Source organism: Felis catus, chromosome C2, assembly GCF_018350175.1.
Source record: "Felis catus isolate Fca126 chromosome C2, F.catus_Fca126_mat1.0, whole genome shotgun sequence".
NCBI classification, from domain to species: domain Eukaryota; kingdom Metazoa; phylum Chordata; class Mammalia; order Carnivora; family Felidae; genus Felis; species Felis catus.
Window position 1 is genome coordinate 50568173 of NC_058376.1, and position 14660 is coordinate 50582832.

Genomic DNA, 14660 nt, shown 5'->3' on the forward strand with positions numbered 1-14660 from the left:
TATAAAGAACTTATACAACTCAACACCAAAAATATAATCTAATTAAAACATGAAAGAGGGCCTGAAGAGATATTTCCCAAGGAAGACACACAGATGGGCAACAGACACATGAAAAAAAGTTCAACATCACTAATTATCAGGGAAATGTAAATCAAAACCACAATGAGATATCACCTCATACCTTTCAGAATGGCTAAAATCAAGAAGATAATAAACAACAATCGTTGATGAGGATGTGGAGAGAAAGGAACTCTCATGCATTGTTGGTGGGAATGTAAATTGGTACAGCCACTGTGGAAAACAGTATGGATAGTTCTCAAAAAACTAAAAAAAGAATATTTTATGATCCAATAATTCCACTATTTACCCAGGGAAAATAAAAACACAAAGTCTAAGAGATACATGCATCCCTATGTTTATTACAGCATTATTTGTAATAGCCGAGAGAGGAAAGCAATCTAAGAGTCCATCAATACACAAATGGACAAATATACACACACACACACATATATATATATATAGTGGACTATTACACAGCTATAAAAAGGAGGAAACCTTGCCATTTGGAGACAATATGAATGGCCCTAGAAGGTATATTAAGTGAAATAAGTTACCTGAGAAAGACAAACATCATGATTCCACTCATGAATTGAATCTAAAAAAATAAAAAAATAAAAAGTAAATAAACAGGGGCCCCTGGGTGGCTCAGTTGGTTGAGCATCTGACTCTTGATTTTGGCTCAGGTCATGATCCCAGGGCTATGGGATTGAGCCCTGCATCAGGCTCTGCGCTATAGGTGGAACCTGGTTAAGATTCTCTTTCTATCTTTCTCTCTCTCTGCCCCTTTTCTGCTCTCACACATGCTCTCTCTCTAAAATAAATTTTTTTTAAAAAATTTAGAAATGAATAAAAAAACAGAAAACAGAATCAGGACTATAAATACAGAGAACAGACTGAGGGTTACCAGATGGGAGGGAGGTGGAGCATTGGGAAAAATGGATAAAGGGAAGAGGGAGATAAGGCCTCCAGCTACGGAATGAGTAAGTCATAGGAATAAAAAGCAGAGGGTAAAGAATTATAGTCCATGATATTATAATAGCAATGAAGTGTGACAGATGGTAGCTATACTTGTGGTGAACATGGCATAAGGTATAAACTTGTCAAATCATTAAGCTATAAACCTGAAACTATTGTAACATTGTGTGTCAACTATGCTCAAATAAAAAAATATATGTTAAAAAAGAAGTAATTATGTTACAAAAAAAAATACTTGCCAAACAAGGAAGATGTTAAAATAAAGGATCAACATCCATAGAATAAATATAATTCTCTACATATTCTTCTTATAACTATTTTTCATAATTGGTATAAAATACCAAGTTTGAGTATGCTTTCTTTTTTTTATTTTTTTAAATGCTTATTTATTTTTGAGAGAGAGACAGAGACAGAGACAGAGACAGAGCATGAGCAGGGGAGGAGCAGAGAGAGAGGGAGACACAGAATCCCAAGCAGGTTTTAGGCTCTGAGCTGTCAGCCCAGAACCCAATATGGAGCTCGAACCTACACTGTGATGATGACCTGAGCCCAAGTCAGACACCCAAAACCAACTGAGTCACGCAGGCGCCCCTTAAAAAAAATTTTTTTTGATGTTTATGAGTATGCTTTTTTTTTTTTTTTACTATTTATTTATTTTTGAGAGAGAGAGAGAGAGAGAGAGAGAGAGAATATGAATGAATGTCAGCAGGGGAGGGGCAGAGAGAAGGAGACATAGAATCCGAAGCAGGCTCCAGGCTCCAACACCGGGCTCAAACTCATGAACCGCGAGATCATGACCTGAGCTGAAGTCAGATGCTCAACCAACTGAGCCACCCAGGTGCCCCAACCTATGAGTATGCTTTCTTAAAGCAACCGTTGCTATGTATTATACATAAATACTTAATTTATTCTCAGACCTATATTGTTTTTTTTACAGAATTCATTGGCATATTGTGTTATGGTATGACATAAAATTTTGTACTAGTTTTTTTACTTAAAAAAGTAAACAAAAATAAAATAAATTTAAAAAATAAATGATTGTCTTACTTAAAAACAAACAAACATACAAAAATACTTCCTTTAAGTCTTCTCCCTCTTCTTCAAGGATCTCTCTTTTCTATCTCTTACACTGCTTAAAAATTGTTTATACTTTCCACCTACCTTTTTTTTTTTTGCCTTTTTGTTTAGTATTCAAACTCTTCCAATGTGACGTAAATTCCCTTCGATTCACATAAACATGTCTACTAGATCCTAATAACTTCCTTGTTTATGGTTCTTAATCATATCTCTTCTTTATAAAGTGAGCATAAAATCAGCACTCAAGGTTTCCAGGAAAACATTTTTAAAAGCTTTTGTCTTTTCCATGGAGAAACCAGTGGAGTGGACGTTGTTGGTTGTGGCTGCTCATCTTAGAGGGGTCATCTCACTTGACTTTTCTCCTGTATAATTTCCATTCTTCTTTTTGTACTCAATCTTTGAAATCCAGAGTGTATTTTATACTTACTGTGTATCTCAATTTGTTCTAGGATTTCTACTACTCAGTAGGTGCATATGGCTGGTGGCTAGTGTATTGAAGGGCACGGTCCTATGCCCTGGCCTAGTTAATTCATAATATCTGTCATCTCATCTAATGTACTATTTTTCTCAAAAATTCCTTCAGTGATAGTCTAGTCAGTGTATCTTTGATATATGATGTCATAACATCATTTCCTCTCATCAATAATGCTTATTTGGTTTTAAAATTATACATTTATACGGCATGATAATTGTTTGACATCTCATCAGAGTAGGAAGTGTCTGGTTTTTTCCCCATCATTGCTTTCCCAGTGCTTAGTTTGATCCCTGAGCCCTTATAGGCATCCAATATATATATTATATTATGAATGCATTAATGACTCAATAATTGAATGTGTGGGAAGGAAAGGGAAACACTGGCATAGAAATGGAGTGGCAATGAAGACAAACTATGATATAAAACAAATGGTATGGATTTGTACTGAGATGGACCTAGACTTATAAACTGATTCTCCTCCTTTAGTTGGGTGATTTGAGCATGTGTCTTAGCGTTGTATTATTCATTGATGTTCAATCAAATTAGGTATGAAAAAAGCATATCAAATGATTAAAATAATTTCATAAAAATGATAAAAATACTTTCCTATGCCAGTATTTATATGGGGACTATTGAAGGTTGAAAACTCACCAAGAGGATAGCATGAGACTCTGTTAAAACTCATTATGCACAAATATGCATGTGTAAGAATTGATTATATTCTGAGTCTCTCTTTATCTTCATCTAAGGGTATTTGTCTACTAACATATGAAGTAGAAATTTTTGGAAAAACACAGTGATTAATCAGCCTTAAAAAAGAAGAAAATCCTACCATTGCAGCAACATGGATAAACCTGGAAGAGATTATGCTAAGTGAAATAAGTCAGTCACTAAAGGGCAAATACTGTATGATTCCTCTTAATAGTCAAATTCACAGAAGCAGAGAATTGAATGGTGGTTGCCAAAGGGATATAGGGAGGAGGAAAAGGGTAAATGTGGTTCAATGGGTATAAAGGCATAGTTAAACAAAATTAATAGGTTCTAGAGATTCACTGCACACACTTAGAAATTTTTTTAAAAGGACAGAACTCATATTAAATGTTATTACTATTAGAAAAAACAACAACAAGGGGACACAAGAAATCTTTCAAAGATGATAGATTAATTACCTTTTTTGTGGTGATTGTATCATGGGTGTATGTATGTAGTCCAAACTCATCAACATGTATATATTAAATACGTGCAACTTTTTGTATACTAAATATACCTTAACAACAACTTGTTTGTTCTTCTGAAAAAAAGTGTTTGACTTTATGTCAATGATAATAAAGTGTGTTTATTCCCTGAATCCACATGATATAGGATTAGGAAAACACAAATTTCCTGAGGAAACAAAAAATTGTAAAACTGTATTTGTCAAAGCATTGGGTTGTATTCCAAAGCTGATTTACCCAGTGGCCTCAAGAGCCAGCATCAGGTATCCTATCTGTGCCAGGGATCTCTAAGACAACCCTTATGCTCAATGATTCATTAGAAGGATTCACAGAACCCAAAAGCTATTATCCTTGTGGTTATAGTTTAAACTATAAGTATTTATAGTTAAAATCAGCAAAGAGAAACAGGCATGTGGGAAGGTCTGACAGAAACCAGGTACAAACATCCAGGTGTTCCTTCTCGGGGAGGGGGGTGGTGTTGCATGAATGTGTTTAATTCCCCCAGGAAGGATATTTAACACCATACTCTGAGTGATGTCAGTGGGAGAAGCTCACCTGAGGCTTTGTGTCTAGATATTTACTGAAGATCAGGTCACATAGGCCATGCAGCATCTGCACGACCTACATCAGCTACACAGACTCCATACTCCTCACAGCAAAACCTACAAACACATTGCTAGAATCTACTATCTGCTCACACTGGTACAACATGGCCCACTGCTTCAGGCTTACAAAGAAATTCTATCAGGCAGAACATTCCAAGGGCTCAGAGCTCAGCAACTAGAAGCTGGCTATGGGCCAGTCCTGAGAACAGACCTTCTTGGAAGTGTTTGGGATTTCACCAACACAGGCCTGCTGAATAAACAGTTTCTTGTACAATATCTAAAAACGACAGTATCTAAAACAACAACAAAATCCATGAATTTCCACCTCTAGTGTCTCTTTCATAAAAGCCTAGAACCCATTCTCAGAAAATTTCACATTCATATCTCTAAAATAATCCCAATCAGGAGAAATAGGATTTCATGACTGGTTTTAATTTTGAATTAATATCATCTTACCTGAGGGGAATATTAAGCACAAATGGGCTCTGTTAGGAAGGGAAAAGTAGAATTGAATTAGGCAATCATACATGTTTCCTCCAACATAATTTTTAGTATTGTCAATTCTGATAGAATTAAATATAAAATCATAAGCAATGAGACTATTCTCGGATTTTTTTTATAGACACACATACATATGTATATATACATATATACATCATGTATATATCTATACATATGTTTATGTCTGTATATAGCAATTATGCTCTACCTTAGAAGATATTAGAAATGAACTGAAATCCTATAAAAGGTTACTTTTATTTAAATGTTCTTACTGTTAAACTTTGAGCTCCTTTGCAATAGCATTTTTTTTCTGAATAAACTATTTTCTCGTTTTTTTCTATCCTTGCCTCCATACCTCTTTTCAATTCCCCAGAAAGTGATTGTTAAAAACTCATGAAATATTAATGCTCCTCTGGATCCAGACTCACTCATTCCCAGAAGCTTATGTTCTCTTATCCAAGCTTTTAGTGGAAACTGATGTACAAAAAATTGTCTCCTATCCTGAATACCTTTTATTTATCTTTTAATGCTTCCTACTACACTTTGTCCTGGTGACTAATGTTATCATCCAATCTAAATAGATTAATTCACTTTATATATTTCTAATCTAACTTCACAGATACTTGAAATTTTAAGTTTGACTAAAAAAATGCTCAGTGTTTCACCCCAAAAAATAATAAACTCTTTTTAAACACTAGACAGAAAATTTTGAAGTGGATCCTCAAATCATATAGGTTTATAATAACTACAAAAAAATCCTTCATAGATTTCTTGCCAAACTGGCTATCTCTTCTATTGTTTTCTTCCTGTTATTTCTTCGCAACACTCTTGCCCCTTGAGGAAAAACTCAATTATAAGCTTTAAAAACCTGAAGAAATTAGAAGATATAAAAATACAATCTTGTTGAGGGACATATTTGATTAACAAATGAGAATGTGACAAGAGTATTTGAGGATTTTCACAGTTGGCCTCAACCTACTTGTCTAACCTACGTGGCTAACCTTTCTCTATTCCTCCCCCCTCCACATTGTACACAGGCCCATATTACCAAATTCCCTAATGGTCTATGGAGTTTTTTGATTCCTTTATTTCTTTTCAATTCCCATTTTCTCTGACTGACCTGTTCCTATCTATATTATCTCATCTGCTTGAGTGCCTCCGATTCTTTATTTAGTTAGCTCAAACATCACATTTTGCTGGGGAACTTTTTGATTTCCCTAGACAAAATCAGTGACTCCCTCCTCTAAAGTTTCACAACGCCAAGTACAAATCTCTACTAGTTTGTATCCCACATTATATACATATTTGTACCCCTTCAATACCTAGCTCAATATCTGGCTCATAGTAAATGATCAATAAATCTGTGGATTGGGAGAGTTTTAGAGAAACACGGCAGTGGTGAATATAAAGGCTGTTATAAATTAGATAAGAGAGTGATTCATATGCGTGTGGGGAGAGCAGTATTGTGACTTAGAGAAGTCTTTACAAGAAGTAACATGAAAAGGTCCTTATAAATAGAATTCTACCATCTGGAGAATTACAGGAAGAACATTAAAACAGAAAGAATTAATAGAAAAATAACTTATTTCATTAATTATATATTTTTCTACCAGTATCATAAACTCATATGGACAGCTTAAATTAAAAAAAAAAAAACTATTAAGAAGATATATTTCTCACAGAACCAAAGGTAGGCCTCAGAAATGGCTTAGGCCAGGGAGTAAAATCCAGCTGAGGCTTGCTCTTTCTCTTCAAGATCAACTTTCTCTGTTTTTATAGTCTACATGTAGGTAGGATATTATAGGCGAAAGGAAGAACATGGTTTTAAGTCAGATTCAGCTTCGACCCTGAAGTGGATCAATAGGAAGCCTCAGAAAACCCATAGGAACCAAGAGCAGGCTCTTCAGTAAATATAAGAGTCCCTCTTCTCTATACTTGTGCCAGAATTAATTCACCAACTGGCTAAGGCCTGCTTTCATTTCCCAACACACTCACCTTCTTTAAAACATACATTTTTTTTCCTAACACTGATCTTGTATTTAGCCACATTTTATGAACTTACTGTGTTCCTTTAAATTCCTCCAAACCTCTCTCAACCTATTCCTAATAGTTTATTCAGGAAGCTTCTGAAAGCCTATCAACTGAGCCTCACTATCAGACCATTAACCTGGTCAACACTACAGGTTAGGGAAGGCTTTCAGAACTCTCCTCTTTTTAGCCTCTGGTCATTTATCTTAATTATATGTTTTCCTTAATTATATGTGTTGATATATTTTGGCTAAGAATTTCTGTTACTCTTAGAGTCTTAAAATTCCATTGTCCAATATTCCAGTGTCCACCTTACTCACATAAGGTGTTTTTGGTTTAAATCTAAAATAGTTTAAAATAAATATTAAAATTTATTTCCCTCAGTTACATTAGCCCTATCTTAAATGCTCAGGCAAGAAAGTTATATTGGTATTGTTCTCCTCAAGAACATAGGTAACTCTGAATTGGGGAATGTACAGTTTCTTCAGTAAATAGTGGTGGGGAACCTGGATAGCTACATGTAAAGGAATGAAAATGGACCATTACCTTATATCATACACAAAAATTAACTCAAAATGGATTGAAGACTTGAATGTAAGAACTAAAATCACAAAACCCCTGAAGAAAACAGGTGGTACTCCTTGACATAGGTCTTGGTGATGATTTTTTAGAGATGACACCAAAAGCAAAGACAACAAAGACAAACAAAACAAAAATCTAGTCTATACCAAACTAAAAAGCTGTTAGTTTTAGTTCCAGCAAAGGAAGTCATCAGTAGAATGAAAAAGGAATTTACTGATTAGGAGAAGCTATTTTCCAATCATACATCTGACAGGAGTTAATATCCAAAATATGTAAAGGACTCACAAAACTCAAGAGCAAAAAAATAAACAATTCGATTAAAAAATACATGGAGGATCTGATTAGATATTTTCCAAAGAAGACATACAAATGGCTAATAGGTACATGAAAAGATGCTCAACATCACTAATCATCAGGGAAATGCAAATCAAAACCACAATGGGATATTACCTCATACCTATTAAAATGGCTATTATAAAAAAGACAAGAAATAACATGTGTTTGTGAAGATGTAGAGAAAAGAGAATGTTTATGTCCTTGTTGGTGAGAATGTAAATTGGTGCAGCCACTATTGAAAATGGTACAGAGGTTCCTCAAAAAAATAAAAATAGAAATACCAAGACATCAAAACTAAAAGGCAACCGATAGAATGGGAGAAGATATTTGAAAACGACATATCAGGTAAAGGGTTAGTATCCAAAATCTATAAAGAACTTATCAGACTCACCCCAAAAAAAATAATCCAGTGAAGAAATGGGCAAAAGACATGAATAGACACTTCTCCAAAGAAGACATCCACATGGCCAACCGACCCATGAAAAAATGCTCAACATCACTCATCATCAGGGAAATACAAATCAAAACCACAATGAGATACCACCTTACACCTGTCAGAATGGCTAACATTAACAACTCAGGCAACAACAGATGTTGGCCAGGATGTGGAGAAAGAGGATCTCTTTTGCATTGTTGGTGGCAATGCAAGCTGGTGCAGCCACTCTGGAAAACAGTATGGAGGTTCCTCAAAAAACTAAAAATAGAACTATCCTATGACTCAGCCACTGCACTACTAAGTATTTATCCAAGGGATACAGGTGTGATGTTTCGAAGGGACACATGCACCCCCATGTTTATAGCAGCACTATCAACAATAGACAAAGTATGGAAAGAGCCCAAATGTCTATCGATAGATGAATGGATAAAGAAGATGTGCTATATATATACACAATGGAGTATTACTTGGTAATCAAAAAGAATGATATCTTGCCATTTGCAACTACGTGGATGGAACTGGAGGGTATTATGCTAAGTGAAATTAGTCAGTCAGAGAAAGACAAATATCATATGAAGTCACTCATATGAGGACTTTAAGAGACAAAACAGATGAACATAAGGGAAGGCAAACAAAAAGAATATAAAAAGAGGGAGGGGGACAAAACATAAGAGGCTCATAAATATGGAGAACAACGAGAGGTTTACTTGAAGGGGTGTAGGAGCGGGTGATGGGCTAAGTGGGTAAGGCCATTAAGGAATCTACTCCTGAAATCATTGTTGCACTATACACTAATTTGGACTGAAATTAAAAAATAAAATAAAATTAATAAAAAAAGAAATACCAAAAAACGAACAAACACAAAGAAAGCTATCTAGTAATTCTAGTTCTATGTGTTTACCTGAAAAAAATGAAAACACTAACTCTAAAAGATATATGTATCCCTATGTTCATTGTGGCATTATTTACAATAGCCAAGATATGGAAACAATTTAAGTGTTCATTGATGTCTGAATGGATATCTCTCTCTCACACACACACACACACACACACACACACACACACACAGGACTACTATTCAGCCATACAAAAGAATGAAGTCTTGCCAATTACTACACTATAAATAGATTTCGAGGGCATTGTGCTAAGTGAAATAAATCAGACAGAGAAAGACAAATATTGCATGATCTCATTCATATGTAGAATCTTAAAAAAATCAAGCTCTTAGATAAAAAGAACAGATTGGTGACTATCATTGGGGGTGGAGAGTAGGCAAAATGAGTGAAGGGGGTCAAATGGTACATATTTCCATCTATAAGGTAAGTAAGTCAGGGAAATGTAATGTATAGCATTACAACCATAGTTAATAATACTCTTGCATGTTTGAAAGTTGCTAAGAGAGTAGATCTTAAAAGTTCTCATCAGTAGAAAAAAAATTGTAACTATGTATGGTGAGGGATGTTAACTAGACTTACTATGGGGACCATTTCACAATATGTACAAATATCCAATAATTATGTTGTACACCTAAAACTAATATAATGTTATATGTCAATTATACCTCAATAAAAAGGAATAGAGGGACCCCTCACTCAGCCTTTCAGTCTAAAACATTTCTGCAAGGGGGCACCTAGGTGGCTCAGTTGGTTGAGTGTCTGACTTCAGCTCAGGTCATGATCTCACAGTTCATGAGTTCGAGCCCCGCGTCAGGCTCTGTGCTGACAGCTTGCTCAGAGCCTGGAGCCTGCTTCAGATTCTGTGTCTCCCCCTCTCTCTGCCCCTCCCATGCTTACGCTCACTCGCTCACTCTCTCTCTCTCTGTCAATAATAAATAAATGCTAAAAAATTTTTTTTAAACATTTCTGTAAGGTTTTCTTAGAAATTCATGTTGCTGCTTTGTAGGCTCACCAGCATCAAGATCACACCTGTCATATTACTTATTAAACCTTTTTAGAGGTAGGGAGGAAGGAATAGGGTTTGTAACGGTGAGGTGGTTTCTGCAGGGAGCAGGGTGTTCACGTAGAGATACCTAAGAAGTACCTGTTTATATTAAAAATAAGACAATCTACCAAGGTAGTTACTTTGTGTCTTGATGTTTCCAGTTTAAGTGTCTGAAGCCTTCCAAGTACATATGAGTGTTCTGAAATTATGCAAATGACTTCTGCATATATTTCTTTCTTTCCCCCCCACCTCCCATTTTATTTATTTCCTCGATGGGGTCACAGGCAAAATGCCCTTAAAATCAGAGTCCAGAGGACATCTCAGAGCTCCTCTAGTCAGGAAATTTTGTAAGTACTAGAATGTTCTTTAGGCAGTTAAAGATTGAGGATGCTACTTCTTCTGAAACAATTAAAATCTGTCTGCTTCCTCTGATAAGTTTTTCCCCCAGGGGTTGCTTGTTACTGATGATCAAGGCCAGTGTTTGTAGCTGTGTAGTCCAGATCTTGTCACTCTGTTGGGATAGAAAGGTATACTTGAAATGCTGCTTATAAAAAATGAATTTGTTGAAGCTTTTTATTAAGGAGAGAATACTTTGGTAATGTGCATAATTTCATTCTACAGGAGTGTATTGTTTTGTTTTGATTTGGTTTTTTGAAGCATTTCATTTTACACTAAATTTAAAAGTTAAATTGGTGACATATCAGTATGAAAGAAATTAAACAAATATTTTTCAAAACACTGTTTTATTTTATGTGCTATAAACAAAATATGTCACTGACACTTTTATGCTTATGGTGCCTGAGGACAATTCATTTAGAAAAGGAAAGAAGAAATACATGGGAATAAAATGCATGTTATCAAATATTCAATAACAGTTGTCATGGGCACAATTAGACAAAAGAAGCATTCAGTGAAATAAAAAGTTATATGCCTCTTTAGAAAACAACAAACATTTCAGTAGATGAGTTTAGTGGTCAAATTATACAGGTTACAATTATAGCAAGACTAATATTCTGTAAAAGTTCATGAAGTCACCCTTGGGATGATTAAATCAAAGAGAAGATGACCAAGGAAGATTTAATTGGTTTATATTTAGCTTTGTAATTACAAATACAGAATTTGTTACTAGATGTCAAACTTTTATTTTTAAATTTTTTTTTCAACGTTTATTTATTTTTGGGACAGAGAGAGACAGAGCATGAACGGGGGAGGGGCAGAGAGAGAGGGAGACACAGAATCAGAAACAGGCTCCAGGCTCCGAGCCATCAGCCCAGAGCCTGACGCGGGGCTCGAACTCACGGACCGCAAGATCGTGACCTGGCTGAAGTCGGACGCTTAACCGACTGCGCCACCCAGGCGCCCCAAACTTTTATTTTTAAATGTATATTACCTGGCTTTGGAAAAACAGCTAAGACACATGAAAACTTGAGAAGTATCCAAGATTTAAAATTTTTATTATTTTACTTTCCAGAGGGGCCAGGAGATAGGGGAACACCACTTCTGAAGGAACACATCAAAATATCAGTGGGACAGAATACTTCCCATGGAAAATAGGATACACTAAACTACATAAAAGTGCTGCCTTTGTGTTAATTCAGCCCAGTTTTTCCCTCATTTATATGTGGTATAGTTTGTGCCTCTAAAAATTGAGTCTAAGCTGGGATAAATATTCAAGTGTATGTGGAATGGCTAAAGAGAAAGAATTGCTCACATTAAATGGATACCTCGATAATAATGGAAACAGTGGTTGTGATTAATTGTTATATATATATTTCAGATCATGCCATATACAAAAGTAGGAGAATGTTTCATTTTGAGGCTTCTTAGCATATGGACACCTTTTCTTTAGGTAATTCCCTATCTTGGGGATTTTGGTGGAAAGCAAAAACTATCTGCACAACTAAAGCTGAAAATGCCCTATTATCTTGTCTTTCCTGCAACTAGGCTGTGGTCATGGGCTACTTAATCCTCTTATTTAGAAGTCAATACTGCTGAGAATCAGGGATAATGGCAACACAGTGTTTCCAGGGACAGCTGTGACACTACTGTAAGTACTGAGAGGAAGATATCATACCAAGGAAACCAAAAAATAAAGCAGATTTAAGAAGTATGCCACAGAAATAATTTGGGATGTGTTTATGGCACAGAACCTTGCCTGCAAGGAAGTAAATAATTCTGAAGGAATGACATTGACAAAAATATTGGATACCAGTCCTAACAATTACTTGAATAATTGAGCCTTAAAACAGTACTCTGGCCTACGCACTTTATTTTTTATTTATTTTTTTAAGTTTATTTATTTATTTTGAGAGAGGGAGAGAGCACAAGCAGTGGAGGAACAGTGACAGAGGGAGAGAGAGAGAATCCCAAGCAGGTAGGAAGTGTGCTGATGGAGCAGAGCCCTATGTGGGCCTTGAACTCACGAAACATGAGATCATCACCTGAGCCAAAATCAAGAGTCAGATGCTTAACCAACTGAGCCACCCCACCACCCCTGGCCTACGGACTTTAAAAAGAAGAAAGCAGGCTCCAAAAGCGACACAGTTTAAAAACATCTACTTTATATGTAGTCATGGAGGAAACAGACAAACCAGGTGATATTCCCAAGGGTCTAGAAGTGGAGAACAGAATCAAGGACTTTTCAAGAAACTTCTCCCCTCTAAGATTTTCTTTGTAGAATTCCATTATCACTATGAATCAAGGACAACTTTTGTCTCCTATACATCATTTTTTAAAGTGGAAATTTTTATTGTGCTTGTCTTGTCCCTATTACATCACTGTATATGAAGAGAGAAGTACTGGAAACTTGTTTTCATTTATGTAGATTACAAGAACAAAAACAATCTCTTCCAGATGTGATGCAGAACACTCACACAGAGAATATGAACACTTAACTGACAACAGTAAGTAGGTAGAACTTTGGGTTATCCCCTCTGTGTGTGGGTGGAATTATGTTCTAGAGGGAAGAAGAACTGTCCATGGGTATTTGACAGCCATATTCAACACAGATGGCTAGCTGTAACCAATTATTTACAACTTCTCTCATAGACTGCAGTTCCTTCTGGGAACATGCTGCCTTTAAGAATTGTATTTCCAAGCCCCGACCACTGAAAGTATGTGCAGATATAGTTGTTTCCAATGACATGGGAATGAAAGTGTTGAGTATCATTTCTAGGCTAATCCAGTTAAGAAGTTTGCCTGCCACTTCTATCCTTTACCTTCCTTATTAATTTTTTTAATGTTTGTTTATTTTTGAGAGAGTGCAAGCAGGGGAGGGGCGGAAAGAGAGGGAGGAAGACACAGAATCTGAAACAGACTCCAGGCTCTAAGCTATCAGCACAGAGCCCGAAATGGTGCTTGAACTCACGAATTGTGAGATCATGACCTGAGCCAAAGTGGACGCTTAACCAACTGAGCCACCTAGGAGCCCCATATTCTTCACTTCTTTAATATTCAAGCTTTATGTCAATGTTGAGAGCAAATTGGGATTCATGAAGTGAAGGTGTAAAAGCCTATGCCAACCTGAGGCTCTGAATGACTGCCAGGACTATAGACCATCTCCAACCTCACCATTAATTGGAAATACCAACACTGATATTTATCTGAATATAAAAATAAACATCTCCTGTAACAATTCATAAACATGTTGAGCTAACATTAACCTATCTAAAATGCTCTGTAACCCCTTAGAAAAGAGACATGTTAAATGACTCATTTTCCTTATTATTAGCATATGCTTATATTTTAGTATCCATCTGGCTAATAATATTGATAGCATATAGTATATTTTTTCATAAAACATAGTATATTTTTAATATTATGCTACTCACCTACCTTCAAGGATCAAAGTTTAGTTGTAACAGAGCCATTGTAAGTATTGCAGAAGAAATTATTTCAAATAAGAATTAGAATTTACTTGAATGTGGGACAAGATGGGACAATGAATGTCTAGAAGTGGGGATTACTGAACCAGAAAAATAGTCATTGATGAAGTCATGCAAAGTACTAGTATAGGTAGATAAAATATACCTTGAAGGAAAACCAAAGAAACCATTCAGAAGTAAACACTGAAGTGGTATGCCACAAAAGGGGAGCTTATAGAAGCATGGAAACTACCATCTAATGGAATCTATTGACTGGAAATTGCTGCCTCTGAGGCAACCAGTGTTACCATAGGAATGACAACTTCTTAAGGCCTTAGGCAAACACCTGGTGGTAAATTTGATGCTGCTGTTGGCCAGCCAGGCCTGTAACCAGAAAGTTAAGTGAGGTATGCATCAAGAAGAGAATGAGAACAAGCTGGGGCTCATTAGGAAGCATTTCATTGTCTGTCATCATTTATGACCTTCACAGAGAATCTTCTAAGAAAAATGGACTCTGCTTACCTTATTCCTTCCAAAACATGTATAAATTCCTCCAATCAGCTTAAT